Here is a 22486-nt window from a genome sequence, read left to right as displayed (position 1 = left end):
CGAGTTCCTTCTTGGTATCTGGTGTTTGATTTAGACATGCACCTACCTCTGAAAGGGCCTTGTAAATCGATCGAGTTTTTGTTTTACAAGGCACGTGGTGAAGAAGAGGTAACGACAGCTAGTGTAAATACCCTGTAACGAGCAACGGTTCGCCATGGTAGGGCGGCGAGCTCTACCTGGGCTTGCGCTAAGACTGTCTGGACTAATCACTGTGGATACTACCAGGATACTACCTGCATACGCTCTTTTCAGAGCGTTTTTTCGTAATTGCATGCTCTTGGGTAAACTATCCAGCAGCGGCTAAGAGGTGCGAAATGTGACATGAGGACAATCAGGCCTCCGGCTGTTCGTATCTCGCTGCGTACCGTTATCGCATTTAAGGCTTGTCTGACAAAGTATTAGGTGTCAGAGTGTAAGTAGATAGATTAGTTTTGCTTATTCTAATTAGTTAGGGATGCACTGGCGAAGAGATCGGTTGTATAATCTGAAGAGTCTTATGGGAAAACTCAGGCGGGTTAGAAAGCAAGAGGATGTCGGGAGGGGAGTAGAGGATGTTAAAGTCTTCTCCTGTGATGACGAATCTAATCTAGGCAGGCGAATACGTCCACCGGGATACCAAAAATCAGGCTGAATAGTGATTTCGTTAAAGCTGGTGGCAGTTAATTCTCCCACTAGTAGCATAATTTCAGTAACAATGTGAGCAGTTGTTGGATTTCCTGAAGGCATTCGAAGCGCCTCTCCAGCGGTTCGCAGACGAGTGATATCAAGGCTTAATGAGTAGGGAAATGTTCTCTGCTTTGCCGAACGGATTTAAGACGCTTGCCTCTAAACCAACTGAAGTCAAGGAGGTTGTAGTTAAAGGAAAGAGACAGTGTCCGTCTCGGTATCAGCGCCCAGCACTTGTGCTTATTAAGGCAAAGCGGAAACTCAACGCTGCCTTAAAGGCAGCGGGAGGCAAGCAACCAGAAGTCATATTCATAAACAGGAAAGAGGACTCCACAAAAATAATGAAGAAGGAGTTTCAGGCTGCCCTCCAGGCCAATTTGAAAATTAAGAACATAAAGAATAGTAGGAAAGGTCCGGTTGTCACAGCGGATGACAAAGAGACAGAGTCGTTTCAGAATCTGTCGTTAGTAAAAGGCTAAAGGTCAAAGCGCATCAGAAATGTAAAAGTCTGTCAGAAATGTCTGTAATAGGCATTGACCTCACTACCGAATGCGGATGAGAGCAAAATAAGAAGGTATATTTTTATTAGAGGCTTATTAAATTTGTAAATCTGTTGCTTGATTTTTAAGTAAATCAAGAGGACTTTGAGTAAATTGAATTGTAGGACAAAACTGTGGTTGCAGTCAACACTTGTTTTGTTGGCGTGAGGATAGTATTTTTGGTGTTTAAAGACACAATCAAAAATGATTTGAGTGCACGGTCTAATTGAAATAAGATAAGGAAAATGTTTGTGTGAAACCTTCGGTGTTAGGGAAGGCGCGGATCTGATATATCACATTTAATAAAAAATATTATGTCTGGAAATTAATTTATGACCAAATTCAATTTATATTTAACAATTTTAACCGATATTAATTAACAAGTTAATACCTTTTTCTGTCTTAGAGAATACAATATTACCAAATTTTTTGTTTTACTTTTCAAAACTGCAAAAATAAATACCGGTGCAAAAAACAAAAGTTCAGTTATGTAAATTACTATTAAAAAAAAATTCTGTTAATTTTCAACTAGATCGGCAATTCTGATGACGTAATTTGTTTTGTCAAATAATATATTAATACAGGTAAAAGTAAAAAAATAATTTTGAAATTAGTTAATTTTTATTTTAAATTGAAATATATATTTTAAAGCGATTATTATGAAGAAGATTACAAAGTTACGTCGGGAGGGATTCATTAGAACGATTAAACAACTGTAATACCACCACTGACCAATCAGAAACACAGAAATGTAATTAACTTGTTTTTCAATTCAATTCTTATAACAAAGTTGTTTGTCTATTTTAACGTTGGACGGATTACGATATGTAGCGAGGGAGTCGCTCGGTCTCTGCGTAAACAACCGATATGATTGACCAATCAGAGACGCAGAACGGTTATCAGTTGTTTTTCAGCTTGTACGTTATACGAAGTAAGACATCTCTTTAGTTGCGTCGTAAACGTTCACCTGTGCACATGTTCGTGTGGTAAATATGAACAATCTTCTGTAAAGAAAAACCACACAATTTAGGACATTACTTTAAAGTGAGGAACATTTATTTTATTGTATGCAACATAGATTTATTTTTTTTAATATATCGGTTTTAAATTAACATTTTTTTCTTAATTTACGGTTTAATGAAAATTAAAATTTAACGTAGAATTTTTAAAGCACGTTGCTACAGTTTATATGATGATCTTTTTTACATGAGATTTTGTTTTTTAATTTAAAATCTATTCTAGATAAATAATAATCTTCCATTTTACAAAATTTGTTTTATTCAAAAAAAGAGGGGTGATGTAATCTTTTTTTGAAATGGATACATCAATAATGCAAAATTTTTATAAAATGAATTACCGATGAATTTTATGTATAAACTAAAATGAATTTTATTCCGGAAAAAAGTATAAAACATCTTAATATTTTCAATAATTTTATAGGAATTGCCTAATTTTTATATTGCATCTAGATACATTATTTGTATTGTAAATGTAATTTATATGTATTGAATAGACATGTTTTTTCTTGCGCTTTGCTACCTTTGTCTACTGAAAATAAGTACAAATACCTTAGTTCAATGAATATATCACAGGAACTATAACATTTTATTTATAGTTTGATATATCAAATACTTTAATTATTATTGCTGAAACAGGAAATGCTTTTTAGAAACTCTATTAAAAGAAAGTTTGCATTTTGAATTAGGAAAACAGTAAGGGCAGTTATGTATCATATTTAAAACACACTTATTCTTTTTTAGTTTTTTCAGATCGTAATAATTGTGTTATCTCCCCAACAGAACAATTGGAATCTTCTTTCATCCAAATCATTGAACCACATCTTATCGGACATCCACACATTTTCACATCTCATTATTCAATTTATTTTTTCTGCAATTCTGTAGAAAATTCTTGAAATAAAAGCCAATTATCACTTGTACTAATATTTTCCATTATTGCAGATATAGTCTTCATTTATTTCTCAAGAGTTTATAATAATAAGAAATTAGCTTTTATGTTAATAAAAGATAATTTAAAATTTATTTTTGTTTCCTACATTTCTAAATTTTTCCTGGATGTCAGTTGTAGTTAACTGCATTCATTTCTGGGTCTCTTGATTGTAACCTGAAAAAGAAATCCTGTGTAAAGCTGTTTTATTGCGTAATCAACTGATCTTGTTTCAGATATTTTGTCTAAATTTATTTCATTGTTGTTCAGTTCACTAACAGAATATTCAAATCCAAATAAAACTTGTTCTAATCCATTTGATCCATTACCACGTTTTGCGAATTAACAACCGGCACACAAATTTCTGAATACTGTAATACAATCAAAAAAGTTTAATCATTATTTTTAAATTATTTTCAAGAAAGTGACAATTTTTTCTTTATCTCTGATTATACAGGTGACTAGATGGAAAGAAATTATAAGGGCATAATTGTTTTAATTACTCATTTTTCTTCTAAATGAATTTTAGTCTATGCTTTAATATATTTTTTATGTAATTCTTAACTTTGTTAGGCTAGGTACTTTGGTGGTTAAATTACTGATTTGCTATACCTCCCTTGTCACTTCATTCATATCAATAAGTTAGCCGATTATTTCAAATAATTTCTTCATTGAAATCATTTAAATTTTTTTCTCTGTTTTTGCTTTTCAGTTACAATTATTTTACAGAATTTATTTAATTATGTATAGCCATTAGCAAAACTTCATACAGGAAGAAAAATACAATTCCAGTTTATATTCATGCCTTTAAGCAAGTAGTCAAATGACCATATACTGTAAAGGTTCCATTTATTTTCATAATAACAAGTAGTACGTTGTAATTTTGTTCTTTATGTGAATTCTCGGTTTTTTAATGTAATGTAAATAATAGATTTTTTCAAAAACATTAATAAGCATTATTTTCCTAACCTTTTAATTAAATATTTAACTTTAACCTCTTTGGAGAGAGAAATGTTTTTACTATGTATATTTCATATACAATTATGTTTACATGGTTTTGTTGACTCATATACAGTAATTTTAATAATACATAAAATAATTAGGTAGCTTGTAGCATGTACTTCTTATGTAGCTAGTAATTTCATGCATTTTTATGTAGCTTGTAATTGCATGTTCTTTTTATGTAGCTTAGAAATATAACGGTTTTATTGTAAAAAATTGTTTTACTAACATTGACTAACATTAATTATACTAATTTAAGTTTAGTTGATGGGTATTTTATGTATATCATTCATTCTGCTGTATATGAGTTGAATATCTAAATTTAAATGTAATATAAATCGATTTTCTAGTATTAAATTAGAACTGTCTTCAAAGAGGTTAAATTATAATTGATTCTAAGGAAGAGGATATTACATAAACCACTTGACAAGCTGTTTATACAATTTCTGCAGTTTTCTGTAAATTTATTATTTTTACTATACTTTTTTTTTAAATAAGCAGAATTTTGTGATTTGTTAATTCATAGTATTGGCTTTTTTCAATCGTATTTGATCTGTTTATGTAAAACAGCCTCGCATCTTATTTTCTTTGTGGATTTTCTTTTATTTTATAATTACACTAAAGTAATTTCTTAAATAAATAACCATATTTAACAACAAAATTAATTCTAAAATGTCCCTTTGATTATCTACATATAAACAAATTTATGAATATAACACAAATAAGATTTTTTAGCTTTCATTTAAAAAGATCTTCTATCTCACCCTAACTATCTAATGTTACATAAATCTATTTTTGACACCATCAAACAGTATTTGAAAGTATACTGGTCTTCTGCAAAGAACAATCGAGGAACTATTACAGTATATCCGTCAGGAATCATTTTAGTTCTATTTAAAAGGCCCATCACTATTACCGTTGATAATTTTTACAGGAATGTTAAACCTAAAAATACACTACATTAAACCTTTCATATGAGCAAAATATATACATAAACCCCCTGGTTTTAGTCTTCTAGAGTATATGCCATATCTTGCCTGGTGGTTATCCACTGAAATTATTAGTTTATCTTTCTATAAATGTATTTTTTTATAAACCATTTTCCAAAACCATGTAAAACTGAAATAGAGCACATTCTGTTTTCTTATACGAGAATAGAATTTGCGATTTAATGGGTACCTGTCACCTGCTATTAATCATTTTGCACCTCCCACTGTTCACATATAGAATTAAATTGTAATTATATTTCATATTGAAAAAAGTCCTCCTTATGGATTACTGAATAATAAGATTTTAATTTTTTTCTATAATCCTACAGATAAAGGTAACTTCAATATTACATTTAGTATTTGCATTATTTAATACCCCCTTTTACACTTGGATTGTCATCAATCTCAACTTGATTCCATTTGCTATTCATTAGTAACTTTACCTTTTTTTCAATAATATAAATTATAGACTTTTGTTTTTTTTAATTCCAATTGGGATTGGCCATATTATGCTGTGAAAATGCATTATTAAGAGAATCTTAAATGGGGTAATTAAGAGGACTGGATGGTAATGCATACATCTGCACAAGTGCAAAAGGAAAAAAAAGAAATATGGAAAACACAAGTAAATTCATTATGATTAAAAACTCTGAGTAACTGATTTCTTTGAAGGATCTATTTTTAGTATTGAAAATAATAGAAAAATCCCTTAAGTTATATTTCATCAAAGCAATAACATTTTTCTGTTGAAATTATAAAACAAAAATCTTCTGGTTAATTCATATATATCCCGAGTTCAATCTTCTTATTCGGTTTCATTTTTAGATATACAGATTCAGATTGTGTAATTGTAAAAATACACATATTAGAGTATTGCACAGATAGCAAATTTGCATTTATACTTTGGCACAGTTCAGAATGTATTATTTTAGGTTGTTACTCAACAGCTAGAAAATCTGATATGCTCTGACAATTCAGGGTGTATTATTTTAGATTGTTGCTCAACAGCGAGCAAATCTGATATGCTCTGACAATTCAGGGTGTATTATTTTAGATTGTTGCTCAACAGCGAGCAAATCTGATATGCTCTGACAATTCAGGGTGTATTATTTTAGATTGTTGCTCAACAGCGAGCAAATCTGATATGCTCTGACAATTCAGGGTGTATTATTTTAGATTGTTGCTCAACAGCTAGACTCTGACAATTTAGTGTATATTATTTTAGATTGTTGCTCAACAGCTAGCAAATCTGATATGCTCTGACAATTCATGGTGTATTATTTTAGATTATTGCTCAACAGCTAGCAAATCTGATATGCTCTGACAATTCAGGGTGTATTATTTTAGATTGTTCCTCAACAGCTAGCAAATCTGATATGCTCTGACAATTCAGGGTATATTATTTTAGATTGTTGCTCAACAGCTAGCAAATCTGATATGCTCTGACAATTCAGGGTGTATTATTTTAGATTGTTGCTCAACAGCTAGCAAATCTGATATGCTCTGACAATTCAGGGTATATTATTTTAGATTGTTGCTCAACAGATAGCAAATCTGATATGCTCTGACAATTCAGGGTGTATTATTTTAGATTGTTCCTCAACAGCTAGCAAATCTGATATGCTCTGACAATTCAGGGTATATTATTTTAGATTGTTGCTCAACAGCTAGCAAATCTGATATGCTCTGACAATTCAGGGTGTATTATTTTAGATTGTTGCTCAACAGCTAGACTCTGACAATTTAGGGTATATTATTTTAGATTGTTGCTCAACAGCTAGAAAATCTGATATGCTCTGTCAATTCAGGGTGTATTATTTTGGATTGTTCCTCAACAGCTAGCAAATCTGATATGCTCTGACAATTCAGGGTGTATTATTTTAGATTGTTCCTCAACAGCTAGCAAATCTGATATGCTCTGACAATTCAGGGTGTATTATTTTAGATTGTTCCTCAACAGCTAGCAAATCTGATATGCTCTGACAATTCAGGGTGTATTATTTTAGATTGTTCCTCAACAGCTAGCAAATCTGATATGCTCTGACAATTCAGGGTGTATTATTTTAGATTGTTCCTCAACAGCTAGCAAATCTGATATGCTCTGACAATTCAGGGTATATTATTTTAGATTGTTGCTCAACAGCTAGCAAATCTGATATGCTCTGACAATTCAGGGTGTATTATTTTAGATTGTTGCTCAACAGCTAGACTCTGACAATTTAGGGTATATTATTTTAGATTGTTGCTCAACAGCTAGAAAATCTGATATGCTCTGACAATTCATGGTGTATTATTTTAGATTATTGCTCAACAGCTAGCAAATCTGATATGCTCTGACAATTCAGGGTGTATTATTTTAGATTGTTCCTCAACAGCTAGCAAATCTGATATGCTCTGACAATTCAGGGTATATTATTTTAGATTGTTGCTCAACAGCTAGCAAATCTGATATGCTCTGACAATTCAGGGTGTATTATTTTAGATTGTTCCTCAACAGCTAGCAAATCTGATATGCTCTGCCAATTCAGGGTATATTATTTTAGATTGTTGCTCAACAGCTAGCAAATCTGATATGCTCTGACAATTCAGGGTGTATTATTTTAGATTGTTCCTCAACAGCTAGCAAATCTGATATGCTCTGACAATTCAGGGTATATTATTTTAGATTGTTGCTCAACAGCTAGCAAATCTGATATGCTCTGACAATTCAGGGTGTATTATTTTAGTTTGTTGCTCAACAGCTAGCAAATCTGATATGCTCTGACAATTCAGGGTGTATTATTTTAGATTGTTGCTCAACAGCTAGCAAATCTGATATGCTCTGACAATTCAGGGTGTATTATTTTAGATTGTTGCTCAACAGCTAGGAAATCTGATATGCTCTGACAATTCATGGTATATTATTTTAGATTGTTCCTCAACAGCTAGCAAATCTGATATGCTCTGACAATTCAGGGTGTATTATTTTAGATTGTTGCTCAACAGCTAGCAAATCTGATATGCTTTGACAATTCAGGGTGTATTATTTTAGTTTGTTGCTCAACAGCTAGCAAATCTGATATGCTTTGACAATTCATGGTATATTATTTTAGATTATTGCTCAACAGCTAGCAAATCTGATATGCTCTGACAATTCAGGGTGTATTATTTTAGATTGTTGCTCAACAGCTAGCAAATCTGATATGCTTTGACAATTCAGGGTGTATTATTTTAGATTGTTGCTCAACAGCTAGCAAATCTGATATGCTCTGACAATTCAGGGTGTATTATTTTAGATTGTTGCTCAACAGCTAGCAAATCTGATATGCTCTGACAATTCATGGTGTATTATTTTAGATTGTTACTCAACAGCTAGCAAATCTGATATGTTCTGAAACAGTTCAGGGTGTATATTATTTCAACTTTTTCCTTAACTGGTAGGAGATTCGATGTGCTCTTGCACAGTTCGGGGTGTATTATTCACACCTTAGCTTATCAGGTACCAAATATGATACAAAATTATTTTTAATTATAATTCTTGATTACAAATTCACATTGTAAATATCTATGTTGTATGCAATGAATAGTTCTAGCAAGTGCACGGTACATAAAGCATTCGTACCGCGTCAACCGCGTCGCGACCGTATTTCATCATCCCGATATCGTTCATCGGGTTTCGGTTGGGGGGTGCTGTGTACATAAATGTGTTTATATATTGGGGGGTGATATATAAATATGTTAATGTTAGAAATAGTTTATTCATAATATTTATAGTTATTCTGTGGTTATTATGTTTCTTTGTCTTTTCAGCTCATCACTTCACTACCAGCGGCTGAAGTCCTCCTTATAAATCAATTTACATTTTTTTTTTTTTTTTTATTACATCACGTAAAAATTCCTCTTGTAGTTTAAATTGCTTTATACAATTTTTTTGAAATATTAATGAGTAGGTTTTTAAAATTATCCTTTTTATAAATTATTTAAATTTTATTAATTTCATTGACAAAATTAATCATTTAAATAAGTCCAAGAAATTTAAAAAATACGTAAAGATATAGAGGCAATTTCTTAATTAACTGTAGCTTTTAAATCTGGTTATATATTTATTTTTATATATATATTTTTTTTATATTTATTATATTACATAAGCTATTCCTTAAATTTTTTTGGTAGATGTTAATCAAATTGAAGGTTAGAGTATATTTATATCTAATTACAGTTTTAAGAATTTTTTATTTTATTTGAAAGATTTTAAATTTTGAATACCCCATTTGCTTTCCCAATCAGCGTTCAGCCACCTGCTTCAAAGAAGATGCATGCTTGCATGTTAGTTTAATTTTTTCAAACCAGGGTCAGCTGATTTTAGAGGTGCCATAATAAATTATTTAATTTTTTTCGCTAAGTTTTTTATTAAAAAAATTAACTTACACAAGTAGAATGATTATTTGAAAAAATTCATCTAGCTTAACAGTAATCCAAATTACTTCAAAATTTAATCATTTTTATATGTAATATATTTGCCTTTCATATTAAAAAGGTATGAACTGATTCTGGTTTTTAGTATGTAATTATTTTATCTTATATAACATATTTTGAAATTGTGGGGGAAATAAGTGATTGGTGTAAATAAAGTGTGAAATTGAAGTGCGATCAAGATTAAAGTGTGAAATTGACGTTATCTTCCTCACTACAAAAATTTACAAACTATAAATAAAAATAAGACTTGAAATAATACAGATTACCAGGTTATATTCAACATCTCATCAACTTTTCACTTCATCCTGCGTCCTATATCTTCAGAGTACCAGATCGATCGATTCTTTCAGCTGCTCGATGGATTTGATCCTTGGATTAGCCGTGGTGATGAATGTAATGCTGTGTACACAAATGGTAAAATATTAAGGTACTACTAATTCTTTACTACATCATATATATTTCCCAATAATACTAGTATTTATTAAAAGACTCCATCCATTTATGTAATGTTTAGCTTCAGTTAGAGCAACCAAGAAATGGAGCTACTCACTCTGTGGCTTCAACCAGCCACTATCACTTTCCTTGTACCAGGGGCCAAGGCCAGGGTCAGGGCTTTACCCCACCCGGTCTAGTCTAGTGGTTAACTCATCATTGCAAATCAAATGATTTCAAAGTCGACAGTTCTAAGGTTCAAATCCTAGTAGACTTTTAAATGGATTTGAATACTAAATTGTGGATATCGGCATTCTTTCACGGTAGGGTTTCAATTAACCACACATTTCAAGAACGGTCAACATGATACTGAACAAAACTACACTTAATTTGCATTCATACATATCATCCTCTTAAGTAATACCTTATGGTGGTTCCCGAGGCTAAACAGAAAAAGGTATTAGTTTAGACCCCAGTTTACATCATTGATGGGTAACTTTCTTTTTTGATACTGCAGTTACTTTTATTTCTTACTTTTATAAAAATTTTAGGTAGATCTGACATAAAATGTCATGCGCAGCACAGAAAGTTTGTGTGGCAAATTACAATATAAATGCAATAAAAGAAACATCAGTATAATAAAAAGCAGAAACTTAGTATACATATCAAGAAATACCATTATTTGGTCAATGCCTAATTTGTCTCTGATATATATATTTTATTTGAAATATAAACCACCAAAACACAGTAATTACATAAGTTAAACTTGCCATATTAATTTCCATTGACTGTTTTTCATAGTACCTTGCATCTTCAGTCTGTATTAAATTCTATTTTTATTACATTAAAACTTATTCTTTTTAATGAGTTCTCTTTTTTAACATAAATTATAATGTTAATTGTGAAATTTTAAATGATATTATGAACATAAATGTAGTTGTGAAAATATTTATAATGAAAAAAAATACAAATCAATTAAAAAGAATTAGTTATAATTTAATACCAACTGAAGATGCAAGATACTGCACAAACTGGTTATTGGAAATAAATAAGGTAAGTATAACTAATCTAATTACTGTGATTAAGTGGTTTATATTTCATATAATGTTAAATTTTAAATATATATATATATATATATAATTTGTGTATATATATATATATATATATACACAAAAATTTTTATTTATGAATTTTGTTAGTTAGAGCAATGAAACTTCATAAGCTTACTATGTACATTTCTTGGCTTATGATATTTCAAGAAGACTGTTATTCATATTTTTATTTTAACCTTCCTAATAATATTTTGAGTATTTATCAGTTAGCAGTACATCACTTGATTTTTTCATCATTGTTAATAAAATTGAAATGCAATATATAATTAAACTAAATTATTCTTTTTGTTGACAACAATCATTTGTTTATAATGTAAAGAATAGTCATGAAAAGCAATTGGATTTGAGAGATTTCATAATGTAAAATGAATGAAATAAGAATCAAACTATTGTCGTTACAGTCATCTTTTCACTTGGATATCCCGAAACTTTTAATTATAATAAAAATGAATTTTATGTAAGTTTACAGATAGAGAGCAGGTTTTGATAGATGAAACAAAGCGATATCTTCATTTAACGCATTATTTTAATAGAAGATATACTGTGTGAAAATTTAGAAGTGGTTTCACAAGTTTTTTTCTTTTTTGACAAGGAAATTCTGTTTAGTCCTTTATTGTTTTGCTTGCTTTGGCGATGAATCTATTGCCTGACAGCGGTTTTAAAATTGATTGAAACCATGCTCGCACCTCTTTGTCAAAATTTGTAGAATATACTTGCAAAGTAGATGGTACATAAATAAATATTTCATGAATTTTAAATACCAGAGCGATCAAAGCAAGTGGAAACCTACATAAAATTGTGAAAATAATAAGAAAATAAATGATGCCGTTCATTCTATAAAAATATTAAGTATAATTTAAAAAAAATATATATATAAAAATTAGTAAAAGGATCATGTGGTGTACAGACATCCTGTATCGATTTTTGTTACCGTTGAACATTATTCTTAGCTGAAAATTTTAGCTCGGCCAAACCGGTTCATATAACACACATTCCTGTATGTGATATAGATCTGTTACCATCTATGTCGGTGAATCTTAATTCAGAATAATTTTTTTGCTTCTATTCTTGGTAAAAGCGTTCTGATCTTGTACGAGAGGAATCCCTGCTGCCTTAAAAGGGGCTTAGAATTTCTTTGAGCGAGTTGTCTTGTTTAGCAATCCTTGTAGATTACGCCTTTCTAACCTCCACTTTATTCCTTTATTTTCTTCCACCTTGATCTATTAGAATGGTGTTTTTCAATGATTTCTCACTGGATACCTAACGATGTCGGAGATGTAAAAAATTCAGTGTTCTTGGTATCTATCTAGTCTGGAATAGGGTAAAGATTTTCTTATGTACCTACTTAGCTAGCGATTCTATTTCTGTAAAAAATGTCTATATAAATAGTTCTACCAGGCTAAATATTTAAGGAGTAAAAATGGACCATCTAATCATTCCTAATAAATATTTTTGTTAGAAAAAGGTCAATGTTATCATAAGTGAAATGAATTTGTTAACTAAAACAAAACTATATTAATTTCACAACTGCTAATTGAATTTGTTTTATTTTCTTTTGTTTCAGGTAACTCAACGGTTCATTTAATAATCTAAGGGAGAGCTGCCATGTAAGTGGCCCTCCTTACATTGTGGTACTCCCTTTTACTATAGGATAATTTTCTATTAAAGGTACTTACTTTTGTTATTATTGTTTCATATTATAAATTTCCATGTTATTATTAAGTTGTGTAGTTTTTAAGTTGACAGTAATATTCTGATAAAATCGCGGTAGGTCCCAACTCCCAGTAGGGTCCCCTGATAGGAACTTTCCTATAGGGAATTTTTTATGTGTACTTTTGTGTATGTTTCTGTTTCAGGTTCAACATAAATTTTACATTAAAATTACTTAGATAAGCAATGTAGATTAAGTTTATGAAAGTATATGTAAAGTTTTGTATATGTTTTTCAGGTACAATATTATTATGTATGTTTTTCAGGTAGATATTATTTTATTATTACTTAGTTAAGTCGCGTTTGCGATCCCAATCCCTAATAGGAGGATCCCAGTAGGTTTCCCCATTGATAGAATATGATATTTATGTGTACTTTTGTGTATGTTTCTGTTTCAGGTTCAACATAAATTTTACATTAAAATTACTTAGATAAGCAATGTAGATTAAGTTTATGAAAGTATATGTAAAGTTTTGTATATGTTTTTCAGGTACAATATTATTATGTATGTTTTTCAGGTAGATATTATTTTATTATTACTTAGTTAAGTCGCGTTTGCGATCCCAATCCCTAATAGGATCCCAGTAGGTTTCCCCATTGATAGAATATGATATTTATGTGTACTTTTGTGTATGTTTCTGTTTCAGGTTCAACATAAATTTTACATTAAAATTACTTAGATAAGCAATGTAGATTAAGTTTATGAAAGTATATGTAAAGTTTTGTATATGTTTTTCAGGTACAATATTATTATGTATGTTTTTCAGGTAGATATTATTTTATTATTACTTAGTTAAGTCGCGTTTGCGATCCCAATCCCTAATAGGATCCCAGTAGGTTTCCCCATTGATAGAATATGATATTTTCAATGTATTTGTGTTGCATGGTTAGGTCCAATTCCTATTTCATAAAGGGGGAGGTTTTTTAGTCGGTGAGAGCCCGACACTACCGTCTGTTGCGGGCACAGACGGTGGCTGACACAGCTTTTCCCTCCTCCTACGCAAAACAAAAAAAAAAAAAAAAAAAAAAAAAAAAATTAACAATTCATATTATGTACATTATTAATCTTTTTGACAAGTGATTTTGAGTTGTAGTTGCTGTACTGGGAGTACTTTCAAACTCATGGAAGTTGTGAGAAAAAAAATGGTTCCTGATTACTCAAATGTAATGTTGAAGGTGTAAAATGGAATATGGAAGCTAAAGAAAATTTTACTTAAAATGACTATCACCGTAGTTTCAAATCTGGATTGAAGAAAGGTGAGTATCATAAATGACTAACAGAATTTTTAAAATGCAGCAAAACATGTATATTTAGAATCGTACATAGTGATTTTAACAAATTTTGGGTGCTGAATTCAAAACTTATAAATTTTGTGTAATACATTGCACTTATAGATACATAAGATTTATTTACCAATAAATGCACAATCTGTGTGATAACAATATTTCAAAAGAGTTATTATTTATGTGTATTCATTTACAATTTGTTTAAATCAGCTAAATTTTTGTTTGTTCAAACACAAATGAATTGAAATATGTTCAATACAGTTTTTAAATGTTTAAATCATCGGAACTGAATTTTTAAAATTTGTTGTCAAATTTGTACAATGTTTGATCAGTTTCTCTAAATAAAAACAAACAATAGTAGTCAATCATTCTAGCATCCCATCTTCCTTGGTACACTAATGCTGCACGGTCAGAATATCCTGACGGAAATGGTCTCCCTGCTCATCACTGACAGAGCCCAAATTTTCAGGATAAAAGTCTAGGTGGGAGTGTAAGAAATGAATTTTTACATACTAAATCTTTCTACAGAAAGATTGTAGTTGTTTTAACAGTTTATTAACCAAAAAAATTTAGTTTTATCTTTTGTATTGCCTAAAAAACACCAATAATGTCTCTGAAGGACTTCCATGCAGCTAATGCACATTCACTAAGTTATCCTCAAATGTTAAATCCTTAAGCATTTTGATTTGTGGATTGATAAATGTACTCTCCTTGAACTTACAATCACTCAATTTAGGAAAACTTATTGTTAAATGATTAAATCCTCATCCATCTTGGTGTTTTTCATTGGTCCAATTGTAATGTGAAATTGTGATTGTATGATCTTACCACTCTTAATTAATGATAAATTCTTTACATTTTTTTCACCAGGCATAAAGTTCTGCTGGAATGGCCAGTTCTTTACTTAGTAAGACCTTTTGTACCATGACTAGTCCAAAAACAAAGAAAAACAATATTTTGTAAACCCTCCTTGTAAAGCAGGAAGTAAAGCACAACTTTCAAATCACTGCAAACTTGCCACAAATGCTCTTTGTATTTTATCGCTTCCAATACTGATGCCACATTTCCATACATTTCCTTCATGTAGACTGCATGAGCTAATGGAATGGATGTCTGTTTGTAACCATTACCTTATAAAACTGCTTTCATGCTAACTTAGTAGTCAATAAAAAAAGCCATTCTTCAGGAACATGCTGAATTCCAAGCTCTTTCATCAGGGCATCGACATCAGTACAAATGCGCAATGAACTGCTCATAGTAAAGTAAGTTGAATAAGTTTTATTTCGTGTTACAAACACAGTAAATTTTGTTTTTTCTGCCAAAAGATTCAACTGTTGTAGTCTAGATGTCAAGACGTTCAGCTTTCTGCTTTAATAACTTTAAATCACAAACTATATCATTAAGTTCATATTGTTGAATTAAGTGAGGTCTCATCGGATACAGGAAGAAATTTTTCAACATCCACTACATTTTCAGATTGTTTTTCTAAAAATGTTGGATTAGATGGTGGTACAGGTATAGGTAACTCCTATCCCCCATTTGGTACCAGCTTTGGACCTGAGGATACATCTGTATATTTTATGAACTTTCTTTTTTTGAATGAAAATCCAAATATATTTGTCATACAAAAGTAGCAGTGTGAAGTGTTACAAACCATCAGTACAGTAAATAGGAGGACTTGTTGTTTCCCCTTCAACCATTCAGTTACTGAGCACGATATAGAAATAACATGAGGCACCCAGATTTCATCCCTGGATGCGCAATCAAAATAAAATTTATAGGCAGTTTTTATCGATTCATGAGTAAGTCTTTCTTTGAGATTTATGCATAAATTTACCTCTAATGAAACAATAATTGTCTGGCTGATTTGAGCATCCAAAAAGTTTTTCAGAGGCCATGTAGGAAATAAAAATGAGAAAAAGTCTATTCAGTATTATAAAGAATTTATGAAAATATAGCAAAACAATAATAACTGTGTGAACACAACACACAGTATAGACAATTGAAGCTAGACTGAATAAAATTTTAAGCTCTGTAGTAGGCAACAACAGATACCTGTATGATGCATCATACATGTCTACTTCTCATGATACATTGCCATTTTGTGGGGCTTGCATGTCGTCTCTTGTCGCATTCAATCTTTTGTTTATGGCAAATGACTATAATTATTTTATTGATTTACATTTTCAAGGTACAATTTCATCCTAAGTAACTAGAAATAAAAAATAATTATCATAACAGCTGCGGTTCTTCTATTATGTTTTAAAATAAATATTTAAACATCAATCAGGTTTAAGGTAATTCTTGATTACAAAACATTGTTCAGCTGTTCTTATGCAATTTTAGGACAAATTAAGAAAAACTGCCAAGTTTTACTTTAGTAAAAATCTAAAGCTATCATGAAAAGTCCATTCTCCAGAAAAAAAACAGTGTCTAAATATTTTGTTATTTAGATCATATATCTTATAAACATATCTGCACTACACTTTTCCCTAAAAATGCTCCACTCTCGGGCACTTGTTGCACTACAACACCAACTTTTGTAGAAATGATTTTAGAAATCCACCACCCATCCATTTTTGAACCCCTTGTTTGTTTCAATATACTGATTAACAGACAAATCTTTATCTTAATAAAGAGATTGTATTCAAGCAGTGTCTAAACAATACGAGTAACAATAAAAATCTCCAACTTGAACCGACAACTAAAGCCTTTGAGTGGCCTTTAGTGTAAGGTTATGCGTTTTCATTCAGAAGAATAATCACCATTGTGAGCAGTTTGCACGGTTTGATTTGTCCAAACTCCTTCAATTAATAATAAGATTCTGATGTTGCTGCAGTCCCAAGTTCCATGAATTCTGCTAGTAGATTCTTTTGTTCCCAAAATATTGTGACAATCATTTTTTAGTTCAATAATATCATTTGAATCTGTTTGGCTTGTTTCTCTCTAATTTTCTGGCATCATGACTATGTCTCTTATAATATTATTATAAACATGAGATTGTAATCTACAGATTTTAGTTTCACTGTATGCTTGCTCACAAAAAATGAATTGCAAAACACATCTCACAGTTGGAAACAGAGATATCAACATGTCTTTCATCAATTGCTCCTTTACCAGCACTAAACAGAATGAACAATTGATTAAATTATAAATTCCTGATCTGTGACTTCTGCGTTATAAAAGTCACGCAAGATATAAATGATACCATATAAAGTTGATATCTTTACATTTATGATGACACTATATAACAATTCAATGTCATGAACAGAATAAAAGCCCCAATTTCAAGGCTGAATATCATCTATAGTTTAGTCAGCTTCGTGCTGGTATGCAATAATTTTTGAGGGAAAGGCATCTGAAAAACAATTAAAATATCCATTTACCTCAGCAAGCCTAACTTGTGATGCGAGTTTTTATTAAGACTGGCTCAGCGTTTTTTTGGAAATAGATATGTGTCATGTCAGGTTATCTGTTGAGTGACTCCTTCAGAGACATAAAAATATTAATTATTATTATTATGAACTAGACTCCTTGAGTCGATTGGAATCCCTTATTCCTCAAATAGATTCCATGAATATAGATTACATCTTTGAGTTTTATATTTGATAAAATTCTGGATAAATCTCTTAGGCTGAGGCAATAGTTACTTTCTTAATGGCCCCTTAACAGAGAGATATCTCTTTGCTTATGAGACTTATATCGCAGGCAAATTATTATATTAAAAGCACAACAGACTACACTTAGATGTCTTGATGAATTAATGTACACTTCTTATAATTTAATTCACAAAATTTCTTCATAACAAAAAATATAAAATTAAATTTTATAATTTATTGGTGGATTGAATTATGTGTGAACTAAATATCATTAAACTAAAAATTATACTAATACAACTTATAGACTTGTCTGTTACTTATTTATAATAATTTAATAATAATTAAACTGGTAAGTTTTCATTTTCAGTAATGTCAGGTGGAGGACTTTTATCCCAGAATTTAATCATAAATAGAATTGTGATTTTCATCAAATTAGATTGGAGAGGAAACAGTAATTGGTGAGTTTTCTATTTAATTATTACAATATATAAAATGTGCAATACAATAAGTAAAAACCATTAAAAATTTAATGTAGAAAAGCGGTAACATCAATGTACATTTAAGAATGTTCAGATTTTCATCAAATTAGATTGGAGAGGAAACAGTAATTGGTGAGTTTTCTATTTAATTATTACAATATATAAAATGTGCAATACAATAAGTAAAAACCATTAAAAATTTAATGTAGAAAAGCGGTAACATCAATGTACATTTAAGAATGTTCAGCAGCTCTTATGGAGGGGAAGACCATGTGTAAGGAAAGATTAGAAGGGCTCTAACAAAAAGAAAAAAAGTTCCATAGGTGTTTTTTAAGTTGAGAGAAAACATTTAAAAGAATTACGAAAACTTGGGATTAACTCATTGACTCTTGATTCTACTAATCTTTATTTATTTTATTATAATATTTAAAGGCTTAGCTCTAAAAAGAGGCTTATGAATGTAATTAAATTCCATTGTATGAATAATAATTTGTCTTTAAGATCAATACAATATTAGTAATAAAGCGATTAATTTGGATAACATCTAAAGTTTCAGGTTGTCTTTCAAATTACTTTATATAAGAGTTGAAAAATATCGTGGCAGATTTTAGTGTATCTCTCAAAGAGAGAAATGATCTACTTAATTTTCATCAGAAAGTTTTTTATGTTTTTTGGGGTAACAGTGACATCTTTACTTTCACTGTTGGGAAATGATATTTATAACCACCGATATTCTTATGCAGAATTTACAAAATTTGCTAGATTATTATAATTTTCAAATCATATAAAGACCACTTAGATTTTATTTTTTGAATCAAGTGTTAAAAGAATAAAGCTCGCAGAGACGAAAACACTTTAAATCATTAATTCACTTTCAGGTGTGATTTTTGATTGCAACTTTCCTGTAAATTATGGTAGTAAATAATTTACTTTATAATCCACTAAAAATTTCTGTACCTGCACTTACATGTAGTTTCTGCCTTAACTTAGTTAAAAATTATATTTTAATAAATGTCATTTTGTGATAATAAAATTCTTAACAGTTAAGCCAAAAAATATAATTTTAATAGAACATATGAGATGAAGAGGTAATCACTGAAAATTAATGTAATCATTGCAGTTTATTTATTGACCAATAAAGAAAAATTCTATTTTAAATCAAACTTTTGGCATTTTGCAATGTTGTTCAGGAGAGGTACAGTGGGAAAGTTTCTGTTATCAAACCATAATTTCTAAAAAAAATAAACTCGCCTTACAGCTGCTGTTGGTGTAGTCTACTATTGGCATAAACTGTCACTTCCAATCTATTCTCAGCAATATCATATAAAATACACTTTCATGATTTATTACACCTTCAAATCTAACATTTGTCTCCGAGATCATCCTGTTATCATACAGCATTACTTTGTTCTTAGCACTATATTAAATTCTTAATCATATAAATTTATTACTTTTCATTTTACCTTCATATCTTTTGTGATAAAAAAGAAAACAAAAACACAAAAAAATGGGGATATAGTGGTTGTACTTTTAAAATATTGTTGCTATAAATTTATACATAAATTAAAATACAATACTATTGCAAAAAATAATTCCATTTTACAATTTAATTTAATCTTACCTGTAGTTATTCTATCTCTTTTTTTTAGAGCTTAATTTATTGTTGAATTTACTACAAAATGAAGCTGTATTTGTCATATATCTACTAGTTTATCTGAAAATATAACAAGTATAACAAATAATATTATCAAGATACCTCACAACTTACTAATGAGAAATAAATTAAAAAAAAAAAAGGGACTGATAATATAGATAGATAGATAGAATAGTTGTTGGTAATAAATGGATTTTTATTCTGTTTTTCATATACTGAATCAGTTCTTAAAGTATGTTCTGTATTACCTATCCAAATGCTACTTGAACAGAGTAAGATGTGTATTATAACGTACTTAAAATATCATACTCAAATGCGTGATATAATTAAAGAAAATGTATATGTATATTGCTATGTTTATTCTTGATAAATATTATTGTGCAGTGTACTGATGGGACAGCTTAACAGCAGATGTACTATTATACTGATAAGGTAATTTAATTTTTATATTTCCATTAGCAAACACGTCTAACAAGATGTAGCAATTTCCCAGTTTTTTTAAAGTATTTTTAATTCTTTAAGATAAAACAATTTCATTTTCAATTTTCTGAAATATTTTTAAAACTACTTTGTAGCTGTGGTATCAGTATCGGAGGAGAAACTTTCTTTTCAAGTTGTACCTCACAAATTGTGAACAGGTAGTAGAAATTTTATCTTTGACAAAAATGCACATGTAAATTTAGGTTCTCACTTCAAAATGTAGAATGTGGTGCACCTCAGATAAAAGTTTTTGCTTTCTTTATTGTTTATTAATGATCTGCCTCAAAATCTTTAGCCATTCATTATAACTCTTCTCACAGGTTAACACAACTACTATTTCTAAAGATAATTATTAAAAAGAAATTGAGAATTGCTTAATTGCAGCTTCAAAAAATTATTCAATGGATGCATTGTAACCATCTAACTTAAAATATGTATAAAACAGTCACATTGTGCTTCTCGGGTAGACATAACATTGCAGATTGCATGGCCAGAATTCCCATTAGGGATATTGATAGCATTTTTGTTGTCCGCAGAAGTTTTTGATTTGATAAATTCTTGTGGGATGATCAAACTGATTTTGTTTGTTAACCAAATGGAGTGAACAGTTTTACTCTGAAGAATCTTTACAAAACACTAAGCTTGTAATCATTATGAACATATATTATGCCTAAATATTTTCTCGTATAATGTCCAGTTTTTGGGTTTTTTAAAAACATGAGTTTTGAAGAGAAAAAAAAAAGAAGAGCTTTCAGTTTATTACCGATGCACACTTTATGAGAAAGGTAACTGTACAATCAGTTTATTTTACAATTAAAAGTTTACTTTTACAATAACAATATTGTTCTGTTGATGAATTAAAAAAAAGACAAACATATGATTTACCTTCAACATGTACAGATATACTATATGCTCGTAATAATTTTCAGTAACGATTTCTTAGCTGTTAATTATTTTGTAGTAATATTTCAAAATTAATGTATTTACATTAATATCATTTCATGTGTTTGATTAAATAATTGGTACTTACTTATAACGCCACTGTAGCTACAGCTTTATTTAAAAACAAAGTAGTCAATCAGATTTCGGTGAAAAATTGGCCGATATAGAGTTTAACATAGATTCAAAAGAGTATCTTTATTAATTTTAATACATGGTTATTTATATTTACTTATTTTATAAATATAATTTAATCAAACTTAACCTACGCTCGCTAACCTTGACTAATTAACAGGATTTTGTTCCGATCAGAAAAAAAACATCTATTTATTAAGTGGCAAGTTATGTTAAATAATTTGTTATAATATAAAAATAAAAATCACCCTTACCAACAATTTATATTATATCCCAAGGTATTTGGGTCATTTGTCCATCCTCAGGAGAGGTATTTTTTTGTAAATTAAAACATTAAAATTAAAAACGTAAATAAAAAATTATAACTATATAATATAATTAATAACCTAACAACAAGTTGTCATTGCTGTAACAACAAGTTAGGCAAGTTATAATTATTAATTTAGATAGAAAATCATCTTCAAATTTGATATGTTCATTGATTAATTTATTGTTATTAAAAAATATATAAAATTTTTAGATATTGCTTATTTTATAATAATCGGTGGAAAAATCTAATATTTAATAAAATTATTTGTTATTATTTTTGTAATAATTAGCTGTAATTATGTCACATTTTTATAAAATGTGATAAGCATAATTGGATTTATCGAAACAGCCTTTCTTTATACTATTATTATGTTCTTTAGCTCCAATAGAAAACGAACAGTTGGTCACAATAATATATTCTAGACGGAGGTTTACACGTTTTAAACTATAACCAACTTGTCTAAGATATTTATTTATTTGGAGGTTATTATTTTAGTAGAATCGCTATTGTTTATAAAATTTAAATATTTTACTTAAAAGTAATAGAACGTTAAAAACATCTAACTTTATTTTTTGAAATTGACATTACACCCACTGGGTTGGTCTTTTGGCGAACGCGCGTTTTCACAAATCAGCTGATTTCGAAACCGCGCGTTCCAACATTAAAATCCTAGTAACTTTAATATAGATTTGAATACCAGATAGCGGATACCGGTGTTCTTTGGTGGTTGGGATTCAATTACACACACATC

General features: G+C 29.7%; 1 long non-coding RNA gene across 1 annotated transcript; it reads right to left on the bottom strand.

Annotated features, from left to right (window-relative positions):
* Positions 1-1819: 1819 nt before the first annotated feature.
* On the bottom strand, positions 1820-21839 carry LOC142322017 (uncharacterized). Its single transcript, XR_012755764.1, has 4 exons — positions 21680-21839; positions 19839-19931; positions 9865-9997; positions 1820-2209 (listed from the first exon to the last, which is right to left on the bottom strand). It is a non-coding gene; the product is annotated as an uncharacterized LOC142322017 (long non-coding RNA).
* Between the last annotated feature and the right edge of the window lie 647 nt (positions 21840-22486).

The sequence above is a fragment of the Lycorma delicatula genome, chromosome 3 (genome assembly GCF_047948215.1).
Source record: "Lycorma delicatula isolate Av1 chromosome 3, ASM4794821v1, whole genome shotgun sequence".
NCBI classification, from domain to species: Eukaryota; Metazoa; Arthropoda; class Insecta; order Hemiptera; family Fulgoridae; genus Lycorma; species Lycorma delicatula.
The sequence above is the reverse complement of the archived record's forward strand: the minus strand, read 5'-3'. Positions and strand labels throughout refer to the sequence as shown.